Source organism: Trichosurus vulpecula, chromosome 6, assembly GCF_011100635.1.
Source record: "Trichosurus vulpecula isolate mTriVul1 chromosome 6, mTriVul1.pri, whole genome shotgun sequence".
Classification (NCBI taxonomy): Eukaryota; Metazoa; Chordata; class Mammalia; order Diprotodontia; family Phalangeridae; genus Trichosurus; species Trichosurus vulpecula.
In genome coordinates, this window is record NC_050578.1 from 136,985,900 (window position 1) to 137,000,857 (window position 14,958).

A 14,958-nucleotide genomic window follows, 5' to 3' on the forward strand; every position below is an offset into this window, starting at 1 on the left:
CCACTGTACCCAGTTATCTCTACTGCATAGCCCATGCCCATCTTTTCCAGCCTCCTTGAAAGTCTTGTTTCTAATCTCCATTAGGCTCATCTCAGAACTGTGCTCTCATCTCAGCACTGGGCATAGCAGAAAGACTACCTTTTACTGTCACTGTTGGAGTTTGGTCCCTATAGACTCTAGATAAATTTCTTTCTAAGAAGACAGCCTAACTCAGCCTAAGGACGGAGAATTGAAACCAAACTGCTGCAAAACAGATTCCTCTATAAAGTTTTTTTTTGTTCTCTTTGTTTCCATTCTAGCCATCCTGACTTAATAACTATAACAGACTCACGAGAGCTATCCTTCCCAGAATTGCTTTGCTGGAATGTCATCAGCACACAACTGACAGAAGGAGCTGCGAGAGTCAAGCATGAGCTATAAAAGCTGAAGGGAATTAATGTCAATACCAAGGTCTAGGTTTGATCCCAAATGCCACTTTAGATAGTTGGAGCTTATGAAATGACTTTTTATCCAGTGCTTTCTTATACATCCTTTACATCCCTGTATTGAATATTGCAAAGGATAATGTGCTGGCCATACCAAAAATGTTTTGAAGGCACCAGGAAGATGCATCAATGTAATTGCCTCATCATCAGGAGGTCTGAATGGACAACAAATGAGTCGCAGACAGAATGGTAAATAACCTCCTTCTAAAGGAAGTAGAAAATGTCAGAGGGCAAGGATTTGCCAAAGTCAAATGGACCAAAAGGAACAAGAAGGGAAAGATGGATGGTTTTCATTGAACCTGTAAAGCTTGGTAATATAATCAGGCCTGGCCCAAGGGCTTCGTTGGACTTTGGGATTCCCAAACTCAGCAGCAGTGCAGGGCTAATTTTTCTATACATCTGTGTAATACATATTGTGCAGGGTTTTTGGGTGTGTGTGTGTGTGTGTGTGTGTGTGTGTGTGATTTAACCAACAATCACTTTACTGTAAGGAGAGCCCTTAGGATGATGCGACTCATTCTCCTGTCCTTTAAGCTTCTGTGAATGTAACCCTGTTAGTCCTGAGTAAATATTGTTGCCCATTTTTTAAAACCTTCTTAAAGGAAACTTGGTGTAGTAGATAGAAGGATGACCTGTAAGCCAGAAAGTCTAGGTTCAAGCTGTGTGTGACAATAGGCAAGTTATTTAATTTCGTACTGCCCCAGACAATTTCCTAAAATACAGGAGAGTTGCTGACTTGCATAAATAGAAGGAGCTCTCACGCCAGGAGTTCACTACAAGTATCATATGCCCATATTCAACTATATCAAAGCAGTGTGGTATTGTAGAGAAAGTCAATTAGTTAGTAAACATTTATTAAGTACCTACTGATAACAGGCATTGTTTTAAGCCCTGAGAATACAAAGAATGGCATAAACAGTTCCTGCCCTCAAGGAGCTCATACCCTAATGGAAGAGAAAGCTTGAAAACATCAACATACATACAAGATACTTACAAGATAAAATGGTAGTAATCACCAAAGAAAGGCAATGGCTGGAGGGGATTCACATCTTTTAGAAAGTGAGATTTAAGCTAAGTCTTGAAGGATCAGGGAAGCTAGGAGACCAAGCTGGAGAGAAAGAGAGACAGGCAGAGAGAGACAGAGACAGAAAGAGAGACATAGACAGAGAGACAGAGACAGACAGAGACAGACAGACAGAGAGAGAGAGAGAGAGAGACACACACACACACACACACACACACACACAGACAGAGAGAGAGAGAGAGAGAGAGAGAGAGAGAGAGAGAGAGAGTTAGTTCCAGGCATGGGTCAGTAAGCCAACGAAAGGTACAGAATTGGGAACTTCTGGTCATGTGAGCAAGATGAGACATTTTATCTGATCCCTGTATCCTCTGAAACCTCTCCAAAACAGAAATTATGTGCCAAAGATAAAGTAATTTCAGCTGTTTCCCTGGTCTAGGACACCAAAAATCCACAAGGAGTTGAAAAACTATAACTAAAACAAACAACAACAAAACACTTACTGACCCTGAGCTTACTTTGCACAGTTCCCCCATCTGCCACACAACCAGCAGCAAGACTGCACTAGCAGGGCCAAGAATAAGAAAAAGATTTACAACAAAACCCACTGCCATACTCCAGTTCTAGGATGGAGAAATTGAACCCGGCAGCAACAGACAAACAGGTGGTCATAACCCTTCAGAGGGCTACAACCCGGTAACACCAATACAGCAAACCTCTAAAATGCTGATGTTGGACTAGATTACTGAGGAACAGAGGGAGTGCCACAGGTCATCTGAACAACATGTGTGTTGGGGGTGGGGAAAAGGCTATAACAAGAGAGTTGTGCAGCACTTCACTAAGGCTGGAGAAAAGAGTGCAGCATCCATCTGGGGCCCTTCTGATCACCCAAAGTCATATAGGGGCAGGGGGTAATGAACGGTGAATTACTCAGCATTGGAAGAGGCTGAGACACTGAGATTCTGTCCCTGAGGAAATTGTAATCAGATGCATGAGTCAAAGTGAATAATAATGATAATAAGGGTGGAGAGAAGATTAAAAGTATCAAAAATTTCTAGAAAAAGAAAACTCAAAGACCTTGAATATGAACCAATAAATCAATGGGACAAAATAGTAGCAACAGAAGGAAATATGGCCTCTAGATCTCATAAAGGAGTTTAGGCTTCTGTGAATAAATACTGAAAAACAAGGGAAAATGATCCAATATTTGTTGAGACAGAGGACCTTGTGGAATTTGAAGAGAACATGGAACTGCAACATGCCATTCTTTTTTTTAATTTATTTTTTTTTTATTTTTAGTTTACAACACATGGTTCTACATAATTTTGAGTTCCAGATTTTCTTCCCTCCCTCGCCCCCTCCCTCCCCAAGACGGCATGGAATCCCATATAACCTCCACGTATAACTTCGCATTGAATTAATTTACACACTAGTCAAGTTATGGAGAAGAATTATGACCAATGAAATGACTCATGAGAAAGAAGAAACAGATCCAGAAAAAAAAAAACACAACCCAAAAACAAAAACAAAAGAGAGAAAAAAAAGGGGGAGAAAAAAGTGAGCATGAAGTGTGCCTCAATCTGCATTCATACTTCTTAGTTCTTTCTCTGGATGTAGATTGCATTCTCCATCGTGAGTCCTTTGGAGTTGTCTTTACATATTGTGTTGCTGAGAAGAGCGAAGTCTGTCAGGGTTGGTCCTCACAGAATCCATATATCTGTGGTTGTGTAATGTTCTCTTGGCTCTGCTCCGCTGATTCAGCATTATGTCATGTAGGTTTTTCCAGGTTGTTATGAAGTCCGTATCATCCCCATTTCTTATAGCACAATAGTATTCCATTACCTTCATATACCACAGCTTACAAGATGCCATTCTTAAGTGGTTCAAAAGACAAATGAGAATATGAGAGCAGAGCTTATCTCCTATACCAAAAAAATAATGGAGAGAATAGAAAAAAATATTCAAGCAGGAGTTATAATCATGCTCTGTGACAAAGCAAAAGCAAACATTCAAAAAATAAAAAAGGACAAATAAAGAAACTATACTATGCTAAAAGGAACCATAGGCAACAAATAATTAATAACTTATATACTCCAAGTGCCTTAGTATTCAAATTCATAAAGGAAACCCTAAATGGACCTAAAAGAAAACATAGTAACAAAAATAATGATAATAGATTTTTTATTCCTCTCTAATTTCTGGATTAGTCTTCAAAATTATACAGCAACCAAAGTACCAGAACACTAGATAGAGATATCAAGTAACCCAATCTCAGAATAGGTTTGTGAGGGAAGTATCAAAGAAAATTCTCCTGGTCCTGATGGATTCAAAGGGGAATTCTAGCAAACTTTTTAAGAAAAGCTAATGCCCATACTTCACAAATTATTCTCAATACTGAGAGTGAAATCTACTTCCCAGAAGTGCTTTATTATATAAATATAGTTTTAATACTGGAAATAGGGAAAGATAAAACATGAAGAGTATAGGCCATTGATGAATATTGACTCAAAATTTTTAAACAAAATTTTATTAGACTATAGTAATTCATCCAAGAAATCATTCATTACGATCAATTGGGATCTGTACCAGGGATAGAAGAGGTGTTCATTAGAAAATATTCAATATAATCATATTAAAAACCAAAATATGAGAAATTGCAAAATCATTTCAATAGATGCAAAAAAAGAAAGCTTTTGGCAAAGTACTATACTCTTTTTTGTTTTAAAAAACCTACCATACAAATATAGGCACAGAAGGACTTTTTAATATCTTAGAAAGCATCTATCTAAAACCAAAAGTGAGCATTTTATGCAATGAATCAAAGGAACCTGTTCCAATATAGGAATAAAGTAAGGGTGCCACTCTCCCCACTATTCTTTGATATAGTTCTGGAAATGGTATTGATAGCAACAAAATAAGAGAAAGAAATTAAAGAAATGAAGACAAGTAAGGAGGAGAGGAAATTATCCCTGTTTGGTGACAATATGATGGTTTCATTAAGAAATCTAGTGAATCAGCAAACATACAAATTAAAAAAATTAATAGCTTCAGCAAAGTTTCAGGCTGCAAAATACATCCTCAAAAATCAACATCATTTCTATATAATAATAACAAAACTAAAGAAGGTATTATAAAAAGGCAAATAATATTCCAAATAGCTATCAAACTTATAAAATATCTGAGTATCAACCTCCCAAAGCACACAGAAGACTTGTATAGATTCAATCACAAAGTACAATTTAAATGAAGAAAAAACACCTTCAGTAGCTGGAGGGATGTTCACTGGTCCATGGATAGGCTGTAGCAATAAAACAAAATGACAACTCTAACAAAATTAATCTCTACTTTTAATGCTATTACAATCCAATTGCCTAGGAGGTACTTTACAAAACTTGATAAATTAGTAATAAAACTCATTTGGAAAAAAATGAAAGACCTAGAGTATCTAGGAAAATGATGGAAAGAAGGAGAAATGAAGGGAAATAGCACTTCCACATCTCAAACTGTATTATAAAGTAACAGCTATCAAAATTACTGAGTCTTAGGAGAGAGAGAGAGAGAGAGAGAGAGAGAGAGAGAGAGAGAGAGATCAGTGGAACAGACTAGACCAAGGATATTCAGAAACAATAGAAATCAACAGTCTATATTTGATATGATGGAAAACATAAATTACAAAGGGAAAGCCCTTTATTTGATAAAATTGCCTGGGAAAAACTGGAAAGTGTTCTCATAGAAATTAGGCTTAGAAGAACACCTTGCATAATATTCCACAATACATTGTAAATGGGCATTTAGACTTAATATTAAAGATAATAGTACAAAAAATTAAAAGAGAAATGGCTTATATACCTCTCACACCTATGAGTGGGAAATATATATATTTAACCAAAAAAGATACAAAGGCAATTGCAAAAGATATAACAGATAAATTCAATTACTTGTAACTGAATAGCTTCTGCCTAGACAGTATTAATCCATCTAGAATGAAAAGAAAAGGGGTCAAGTTGGAGGAGAAATCTTTGTATTAAATTTCCCTGATAAGAATTTGGTATCTATGATATATGTGTGTCTACATATTTAAAACCCCATGAAAATGAAGTCCAAGGAGAAGTTCGGGGAATCTCAGATCATGAGAAAGATCTGAAGTCCACTTCATTAGTAGGGAATATGGACCCTTTAATAAAGTGTTATTGGTTCAGAGCTTTGCCGCAGTCTCTTTTATTACAAGTTGGACAATTTTCATCCTCACAATGTATTATATGAATACAAATAAACACACATATATAAATATATTATAGCTTTTTATCTTAGATACTAATACATGCATATGTATATATTATATGTATACAGACTGCTCATGCTCCTTCTCCACCCTATCTTCATTGACCTAAAACAAAAGTGTAAGGGTACCTTCTAAGTGGTAATGCCCCTAAGGAATTAAGCAACTGTGGTATAGAAAGGAAAGAATAGCATCCACTAGAAGATGAAGGAAATTTCTTTGGATGTCTGTCATGTTAGAGGGTTTAGTGTGAGAAGTGACTTAAAAAATAAGTTAGCCCAAATCTCATTTTAAGTTTCAACCTTAAACAGTATAATAATACTGTTATAAAAGATATTATATGGTATATAATGTATATTAATTTATTACATATACATATATTAGCATTATTAGTAATAGCAAATACATATTAGCATGTATGGGGGTAGTAATATATGTATATTATACATATATATATACATATATATATATACATATATGGCCATATTATATCATAATACATAGTAGTACTGAGGCCATATTTAATTGATGCCTCATGTTTAAAAGTCTCTGTCAATGCACACTTGTGATCCTTTTATGTTTAGCATTTCTTTAGTGTAGAAGAAACATAAAGCTGCCCTATATCTTATCTATATTTTACATTTAGTCAGATGTTATTCCTCTCTTTTGGAGAGATTGTGGAAAAGAGACAAACTTAAACCTTAACTATTTTTTCCTGGGGATAATGGGAGCTATAGGGGAGATGGAAGGATAAATAGCCAGATAATTTTAGAAAAAGAATATGATACTCTCTAGAGAGAAAAAATTTGCCTTAATCAGTCCACATGAGTGGCTCCAGATTGGAAGGAGCCCCTTAGTAGAGAGGGAGATGTAGTGTGCTACAGTGTCCCTGTGGCCAGCCAGCATTAGTTTTATTTTTTTAATTTAAAATTATATTTTGTTGTGTTTCTTTACAATTACATGTAAAAACAAATTTAGCACTTGTTTTTTTTTTTGAATTCTTAATTTTCTCCCTCCCTCCCTTGCTCCCTCTCCTCCTTCCTCCTTGAGAAGGCAAACAATTTGATACAGATTTTTCATGTGAGATCATGCAAAACATATTTCCACATTATCCATGTTGTAAAAAGAAACAGACAAAAAATGAAAAAAAAACAAGAAAAATAAATATGCACACACACACATATGAAATCTGCATTCAGACTACCTCAGTTCTTTTTCTGAAAGTAGAAAGCATTTTTTATCATAAGTCCTTCAGAATTGTCTTAGATCATTGTATTGTTGAGAATAGCAAAGTCATTCACAGGTGATCATCTTACAATATTGCTATTACTGTGTACAATGTTCTCCTGGTTCTGCTCACTTCACTTTGCATCAGGTCATACAAGTCTTTCCAGAATTTTCTGAAACCATCCTGCTCATCACTTCTTATAAGACAATAGTATTCTGTCACAGTCATATACCATATAGCCATTCCCCAATTGATGGACATCGTCTCAATTTCCAATTCTTTGCCACCACAAAAAAAGAACTGCTATAAATATTTTTGTGCATATGGGTCCTTTTCCATTTTTTGTTTATTTTATCTCTTTGGGATACAGACCTAGTAGTCATATAGCTGGTTCAAAGTATGCATGGCTTTACAGTCCTTTAGGCATAGAGCCAATTTACTTTCCAGGATGGTTAGAACAGTTTACAACTCCATCAACAGTACATTATGTCTCAATTTTCCTATACCCCCTCCAATATTTGTCATTTCCCTTTTCTATCATATTAGCCAATCTGATGGATGTAAGGTGATACCGCAGATTTCTTTTAATGTGTGTTTCTCTAATCGGATGTGATTTAGAGCATTTTCTATGACTACAGCCAGTTTTGATCCATCGTTGTCACTGTTGTGTGAGTTGCTGTTGTCGTGCAGCTGTTTCAGTAATGTCTGACTCTTCGTGACCCTCGTTTTGTGTTTTCTTGGCAAAGACAATGGAATGGTTTGCCATTTCCTTCTTCAACTTATTTTATAGATGAAGAATGGAGGCAAACAGGGTTAGGTGACTTGTTCAGAGTCACATGGCGAGTAAGTGTCTGAAGCTGCATTTTAACTCACAAAGTTGAGTCATCCTGACCCCAGGCCCAACTCTATATCCACTGTGCCACCCAACAGCCCCACACGTATAAACACCACTTGTTCTTAAGTTTAAAAAGAGATCTTGGACTAGGGAAGTCTCAGGTCACTTTTAGCTGCTATTTGTTTTTATATAAGAGTCCAAATAGTGATTTCTATTTAATTCATACAAAGACAAAATATATGGTTTTTCATTTCTATCCAGTGCTTAGTGGTCTAAGGATGACAACCAGATGCTCAAATTAAATGGAGCCATGTATTTAAAATAGATGAGGACCTTTCAGTTCATCTACTCTAACCTTATTATTTTACGAATAAGGAAACTGAGTCCCAGCAAGGCAATGCAACTTACCCAATGCATACTTGTGAGTCTGGTGTGTTTAGTGTTTCTTTAGTGTAGAGGAAATAAATAGTTAGTATATAACTCATCTTTTTTTTGGAGAGACCCTAGAAAGGACCAAGCCTAAACCTGAAGTGATTTTTCTTAGGGTTTGTGGGGGCCTCAACAAATGGCTTTACTACTTTTTCAAGGCATGTGAGCTGAATTCTTTTGACTTCTTGCACAATTTGGTTTGGTCTTGAAGAAAGGTTCAAGGATAGAGTTTCTTTGGAAGAGAGTTAGGGAGAGTAAATTCCCACTTCAGGCAAATCTGGGAGAAAGGGAAAGGAATCAATTTCAAGGAAAAAAAAAGTTTTACTTTCCTAAAAAGGCAGACTATTTCTCAGGGTTGCATTTCAAAAACAAAGGGCCCCTGATTTTAGAAATGACATTGTACCAATGGTGTTTAGCTCTGAGGTCTTGGCCAAAGAAGAGTGAATATTTTTTACACATCTTGTTTATTCCTTTTTTATATTTAACAGGCACTGATGCCATGAAAATAAAGTGAAAACTGTGCTGGAATTTTTCATTTTTGGTCTTCTAAAGAAGAAGGAATTCCAATAAAAATCACTTACTAATCATAATGTCGCAGTTGGTCTTCTGCTGTATAGGCCTAAAGGACTGACACTTGGTGAGCCTGAACACAAGGCATCTTACTTTCTCCCAACCCACCTACTGAGATGATACATGTTTTCTTACTGAAATCCAAGGATATGGCTAGGGAGTAATAAAAATGAACCCTTATAATTCAATGAGAGGGAGGAAGGAGAGAGGGGGAGAAAGAGAGAGAGAGAGAGAGAGAGAGAGAGAGAGAGAGAGAGAGAGAGAGAGAGAGAAAGAGAGAGAGAGATGGGTACGGGTATATATGGATTTAGAGATAGAGATATAGCTCCAGATACAGACATGTAGATATATATGTATCAGATTTCAAATGTGTTCATAAATATTATTGTCTTTGTTGTTGTTGAGTCATTTCAGTTATGTCCGAGTCTGTAACCCTATTTGAAGTTCTCTTGGTAAAGATACCAGAATGATTTGCTATTTCCTTCTTCAGCTCATTTTACAGATGAGGAAACTGAGGCAAACAGGTTTAAGTGACTTGTCTAGGATTGTACACTTCAGTAAATATCTGAGATCAACTTCGAACTCATAAATAGGAGTCTTTCTGATTCCAAGCTCAATATTCTATCCACTGTGTGTTTATATGTATATGTATATAGTATTTATTATAATTACCTGTGTGTGTGTGTGTGTGTGTGTGTGTGTGTGTACCACGTACTCTGGACCAAGCATTGGGAATACAAATGTAATAATGAGATAGTCCTTGCCCTCAGGGAGCATTTTTGACTGAAAGCTTGAGCACATGCACCATATTATTCTGTTCTGGCACCACATTTTGAGAAGGGATTGCCCAACTGGAGGGCCTCAGGGGAGGAGGGCAACCAGATTAACTGTGGGCCCTAGAAATTATGCTAAATGTGATGAGAAAGAAGTAGAACTGTTTAGGCTGGATACATTCAATAAAGACATAATTGGTTTTTTCTCAAATATTGGAAGAACCAGAATGTGGAAGAGGGGCTGGTCTTGCTTAGCTTGGTCTCGGAGCTTGAGTTCCCAAGGGTAGAAATTGCAAAGACACAAATGTACATTTGATGTAAAGAAAAATTCTCTAATGATTAAGAGCTGCTTCAAGAAGTAGTGGGGTCCTCTTTATAGAGGCCCTGCAATAAAGAGAGAGTAACAACTTCTTGATTTTGTTTTACAGGGACTTCCTCTTCCGATATGTGTTGAACTAGTTAGTCCCCAGGTCTCTTCCCATTTGGGCATTCTGTATTTCTACGACATACTCGATTTATGATGTCTAATCACCTTTATGCTTCTCCCTAATGTGATTATTTATGGAAGGTACTCCAAACCTTCTCTTCTCTCAAGCCTCCCATACAAGTCTCTTTCCTGTCTCTGGGATGAGGACCTTATCTATTTCTTTGCTAAGAGAGACAGAGTGAGGGAGAGAGGGGGGAGAGGGAAAATGAGGAGAAAGAAGGAAGAAGAAGAGGCAGAGGAGACAGGAAAGAGAAAGAGGAAAAATGAACATAGACCCAGAAGGCAAAAAGCTTTTCCATGCAAAGCAGGTTGGTTTGTTTGTTTGTTTTTAAACTGAACCCTGACCCAGAAGCATAAGCACTTCCAGTTCAGATTTCACTTCTGGCTTGATATGAGTTGAGGAAATAGGAGACAGACTGGGCAATAATGAATAATGGCAGATTAAGAGAAGTGGGAAGGAGATATCAGGCAGCTACCAGAAAGCTTCTGCTGGGACCAAAGAAGCTGGGGCAGGAGAACTCTCTGCTAAGAAAGCCAGCTATTCTAGACTCGGGTCAGTTCTCTGATGAGAGGGCTAAAATACTTTTCTTATACTCTTTTGGCTCTTTACACCCCCAAATCCTGGAGCCTTAGGGAAAACTACTTAAAGCTTAGACTTTGGTTCATGTCTAGATCTTCACCAAAGTGGAGTGCAGAAAGTCATCCAATGTACAATATGAATCAGGTATGGGATGGTTATATACTTTTACACTAAAGAAGTCACGCATAATCACAGAATACTCATAAGCACACAATGACAAATAGAATAAAAACAACTTAAAACTCCTGTTGTACTCTCTTGAGAAGCAGGGCCTAAAATGTCATCAAAACAAGAAGCAGTTTGTGGAACCATTAAGTAGACTTTCATATTTTATTTCCATTGTTATATTTTGCCTCAGTTCTACCCTGGTCCCCCCAAATCCATGTCTACTGACTATCTGGGCAAAGACTTGGACTCTTCCTTATATTGGTGGTCATCGCTGATGTAGGTACTTTTCCTGTTACCATTCAGTTTCAGTTGATGGACTCAAGATCCCCAGAACTCTAGGACCCATTGGCTAACCTTCAAGAGTGCACATGTGTATATGGAGGTGAGAAGAGACAGATCTTTGAGATCTGGTCCCAGACATGCCTAGGTAGGGCATGTGTGTTACCTGTCACGTGCTTCTGTGCAGTACCCTCTACAATGTCTTTTCAAGGTTTGGACTCATTACATAGGTACCAAGGATGTAATGATAATCTCTATGCAAATGCCACACGTATCTGTATATCAAGCCCTCATCTCTACTGAATGCTAATCCCGTATCCCCACTTACTGAACATTTCAAACTAAATGTTCTACAGACATCTTAACCTTCTCCCTATTTCTGTTGTGCCACATTTTTTCCAACCTCCCAGTTTTGTAGCTTCAGCTTTTTTCCTGACCTCCTCACTCTCCCTCAACCCATCTACCCTACCATTTGATACATTTTCTGCTTTCTACTTCCACAACATGTCTTGGATCACACTGTATCTTTATTTGCAAAGTCATTTGTTGAGACTCTTGATCCCTCTCAGGTGGACTATTTTATGGCCTCCTGTTGTGTTTCCCTGCCTCAAGTGTCTCTCCCCTCAAATCTCCTCTCTCCACAATTTCCCAAGTGAGTTTTCTTAAGCTCAGATCTGACTAGCCACCCCCCTTCTTGATGAACTTCAGCCATTCTACAATCGAATATAAGCCCTCTGTGTGGTTATTAAAGCCTTCCCAACCTGATGTCAGCCTATATTTCCAGTCTTACACATTATTTCCCTCCCCAAACTTTGTGATCTAGCCATTCCTCACACATGATGCTTTACCTCCTGTCTTCCCTGTCTCTGTACTAGCCATACCCCATGCCTAGATTGCCCTGCTTCACTTTTGCCTCATATAATTCCTTCCTTCCTTCAAGGTGTGGCTCAAGCAACACCTCCTTTCAACCTGATGTCCTTCCACATTCCCCTCAATGCCAGTATCCTCCCTCACCTATCACTTTGCATTGAACCACCTTTGATTCATTCTATATGTCATAATTTTCTACATATTTTATCTATGTATGCTGTCTCCTCAGATAGAATGTAAACTCTTAAATTGGGAATTGATTTTTTGGTCCACATCTGCCTCATCACTTGACAGAGGGGTAGATGCTTAAGATGTTATCATTCATTGACTGCCAGGGACTTGAGGGCATCCTTAGTAACATCCCTATACTTTTCCTACTCAAGTGCTTTCCTGATCTTTCCAGGTAACTAAAAACATAACTTAAGCCCAAAGTTTCCACATCAGAGTCTGACTGATGGTAGGTGAATAAAATCTGTCTATTCCCTCTGTCCTAGGTTGAAGAGGATCATAAAAACAGTAAAAACTAGAGATCTTCTGATTGTTCTCTAGCAAATCTATTTCATCTGGAGACAGTTGCCCTAGGCTGAGAATGTCTACTATGTGTTGATGCACCAAACAGGGTCTTATCAAGGCAGAAAACAGAGCATCGGTTTTCTGGGGGCCTGCCATCATGTTCAGCAGCTGCTGGCTCCATTAGTGAAATAGCCCAAGGCCATCCACATGCCATGACGATTACCTTTTCCAAGGGAAGTTACTGCCAAGGGCTTTGGGAGTTTCAGAGCCAAGGCTCATTATAGCTGTGGGCTTTGACTGCAGCCCTGAGCAATTCCTGCTACCGGAGATAAGGAGAAGCAGATTAGAGAGGAACAGCAAATTAAAAATAACTAAAACCCAACAATAGGAAACTGACCCAGTCAAATAACACAAACAGCCAATGATGGACAAGATAGATAGTCCTTCTACTTGACAGAATGTTAATAATGACATCTCATGCCTGAGGGCTATTTCTCAATTCCAGAAAGCTTAAAACTGGCACCAATCCCTGGTTAGACTGAGCCCTTGACTCTACAAGCCAACATGGCTGAATCCTTGATAGTTCAGCTCATGGGAATGACATTAGCCTCACAAGGTGGGTATACAAATTTTTTTGGAAGGGAGAGGTAACACCATTTTATGGATTAATCAGCACAAAACAATTTCTTCCTATTATTAAAAAATGAACACGTGAAAACTAAAAACTAAGGGAAAGTATGCTTTCTATGTCTGTGCCTCAGTTTGTATACTCTGGCCGTTTTATTTTATATAAGAGGCTTTAAATTTAATTCCCCTCATGTAAGTTTGAGTTTGAATTCTAGTATAGAAGGAAGAGTATTGGGCTTGGAAACAAAATCCTGGGTGTACCCTTAGCACCTTTGGGAGTCTTCTCCTCTCTGCATTACAGCTACCTCCTCTGTAAGTTTTCAACTATATGATTTCTAATGTCCTTTCCAGCTTTAACTCCAAGAACTCATGAATCCACTTTAACTCACCAGTTGTGAGGATCAATGGAGATAATGTATTTGGAATTCTCTGTAAATCTTATTCTTTTTTTTTTGAGGTGGGGGAGGCAGAGCAATTGGGGTTAAGTGACTTGCCCAAGGTCACACAGCTAGTTAAGTGTGTCAAGTGTCTGAGGCCAGATTTGAACTCAGGTCCTCCGAATTCCAGGGCCTGTGCTCTACTCACTGTGCCACCTAGCTGCCCCATCTCTGTAAGTCTTAAAGCCATATCTAGATTTCAATTGCTTTGAGACTCTTCGAAGCATACATTTATCATACTTATCTTAACAATAATGTCATATTTCTGTTGCACTTTAAGGTTCATAAAGCACTTTACTCACACCAACCTATTGCCCTATGGTCTGAAATTACTATTGTCCCCACTTTCCAGATGAGGCTCAGAGTTTAAATGCCTTGCTCTTGATCACACAGTTAGGATGTGTTGGTCATGGCTTGAACACAGGTCTCCTGAAACTCAGTCCAGCTCCACCCTCTGTTTGCTATTTATTAGAAGGTACTTTGTCATATGCTGCCAAGTGTGGTTAAGTTACCGCTGCCTAAATGTAGCAATTTCCCCTCTTGTTTAAACATGTCTCATGAAAGTTGTATTAAATTGCCTTGCCTTCCCCCTCCAAAAACAAAGTTGTATTAAAAAGGAATTGGGAAATGTTCACAAAGTTATTTTGTAACTCTCTGAAAATCCATCTTTTCAGTGCTGATTTAAAAACCAATTCTGCAGAATCATCAGCCAGTTTAGAAGCTTTCCACTTGTACTAGAAGAATGGAAACAGAAGGGACCTTAGATATCATCCAGTCATCTCTGATTTTACAGTTGAGGAAACAGAGGTCCAGAGAACCTAAAAATCTTGCCCAAGATCACACAGGTATGAAGGAGCAGACGAGAAATTCAAATTCATCTTTTTTTAGAGGGGGGAAGGCAAAGCAATTAGGATTAAGTGACTTGACCAAGGTCACAGAGCTAGTAAGTTTGTCAAATGTCTGAGGTCACATTTGAACTCAGGTCCTCCCAACTCCAAGGCCAGTGTTCTACTCACCGTGCCACCTAGCTGCCGCAAGAAATCCAAATTCATCTTGAAGAAAAGAACGTTTGGACTGGATGCACCAAAACACAACACACAATAGGAAATTGACTCAATCCAAACAGACAATATAGTATTGGATGTTGGTATGGGAGTGATTGGACAACCATCAATCTTTGTGTCATCACGTAATTGTTCAATTAGACCAAAGGTCAAAATGACCATGACATTAGAAGGAAGGATGAAGAAGAAGAGACAAGATGTACAATTACAATTGTTCCTACCTATCCACCTGGAAAAATAGGAAATGGACGTAAACAAAGGCTTTAGTTCCTTCAATGTTTCCTAGAGAATACAACAAGGAGGCAAAAAAAGC